Source organism: Phytophthora infestans, genomic scaffold (genome assembly GCF_000142945.1).
Source record: "Phytophthora infestans T30-4 supercont1.16 genomic scaffold, whole genome shotgun sequence".
In the NCBI taxonomy this organism is placed as follows: Eukaryota; Oomycota; class Peronosporomycetes; order Peronosporales; family Peronosporaceae; genus Phytophthora; species Phytophthora infestans.
In genome coordinates this window covers 2,278,124-2,279,981 of record NW_003303743.1, presented here as the reverse complement: position 1 = coordinate 2,279,981, position 1,858 = coordinate 2,278,124, and positions in this window count along the sequence as shown.

The following is a 1,858-nucleotide window of genomic DNA, read 5'->3' as shown; positions in this document are numbered from 1 at the left end:
TCGTCACTGCCATCGCTACAGTAGAAGAACAAACGTCCAGCACAGTGACCCTCGCTCTCGCCATCTTTAGCACTGGCGCCTGTGCCAGTGCTTAAGAACTCACGTGGATTATTAAATGATCACAGCAAAATCACTGGCTATCAGACTCGGAATTATCTGAGAGTAACGGTACTTGATGGTAATTTATTTGGGAATATATTTCTCGTGGAATTTCTCACGAAACCTAAACTTTGTGAAAATATTGTTAGGGCGCCGAGCACCCTTATCGGTACTTTTTTATATAAAAAGTTAAGGGTGCACTAACGACTACGCAAATCGACGGTAGCGTACTGCAAGCTGTGCGCTGCCCGCTAGTATGACCCACTCCCTGCCACAAACGGTGGCAGCTGCCGCAGCGATTAAACATATTATGTAGGAGCATCAGTCAACGGTGTGTAGTAGCGAGAAGTGGGCCAATTCGGCAAAGAGGTCTTCCAGTTCGGCTAGCACCTCAATCAAGCAGCACCAGCCGCGAGAAAGTGGCCACACTCGTTGCGTCCCCGTTTTGAGCAATGATGTCACCCTCGCCAGGGCGGAAGTGGTGCCGCCACCCGGAAGGACACAATTAGCTTATTTGGACGAGTACCTAAGAAAATATATGGCTAACACGTACCAGGTAATGAACGCGGTGCTCTGGTTTGATTTAAAAGCCTCATTTTCATGAACGTTATGTACATTGAGCTTCCGCGCTCACACACAAACAAAAAGATGGCGGTGAGAGCAAGAAAAGCTAAATTGCAGTGACTAAGACGCTGTAGTGCAAAACGACTGGGGTTCTGCCTCGACTACAGCATTGGAAAAATCAAGAGAAACAATGCCGCTTGGACAAGCATTAGTTGCATTCTTATCGACAAGGACTTTGGAGAGATTAACGCTTTGAAAAGGGCATTTCCAGACGCAACCCTACCGTTGTGCCAGCTTCACGTGTTAAAATAGCTACGGGAGCAAGTTACGTCTGAGGATTGTGGATTTACGGATTGCTAGAAACAGCAGATGAGCAGCCTGATGAAACGTTTGGTGTACGCCAGGATGGATGTCGTTTTGGAAAGTTTCGCACTTACATGAGCTAATAAAGCAGATTAAGCGGCACCTTGGAATGCAGTGAATCTACAAATGCACCAAATATCCATCTTGGTGGGTGGGGCGCCGAAGCACTTGAGATGGGGGCTCGAGAGATCGAGTTGGGTACTGGTAACGGCGAAGTGGGTTCTGTAAGGGAAGAGCTGGGAGTCGTGGTGAATTACGATGACCCGATGTGTCACCAACTACAGTTTTAACGGATACTTGTCAAAGGACTGGGATAGCTTCCGTATTTTGAGATGCGCGTTTGAGAAGCACAGCTCCTTTACGCGTGGAAACAACATCAACAAAAGAAACGAGGCTTTGTGGACGCAGTATAAGATCTGCCACGCGGTTGCAAACGCAGTGAACAAATTGATTTAGACACCTTTAGGGGTAAACTTCAGTAAAGTCAATTCAAGTGATGACGACGTACTCGACGAGCGTCACAGCGAATATTATAAGACGAAATAGATTAATCCTGTTCGTGTTTGCTCATGGCGTCATGACAACTGCCGCGTCGACACATCTTATTTATTACGGACGCTCTAATTATGAAGAGTGTCATTCCTACTCAGCTTATGAACCCACGTTGGCTTATGTCGTCACTACGTACCGCTTCCGAGTCGGAAGCGGTAGGTCGATAGCTCCGACCTACCGCAGAGGTGTCTCGCGTATTGAAAGGGTCGATTCCACTCTGGGATGGGAGTCAAAAGTTCCAAGAGGGAAATCTGTGGCGGCTTCGATAAGTGAACATCTG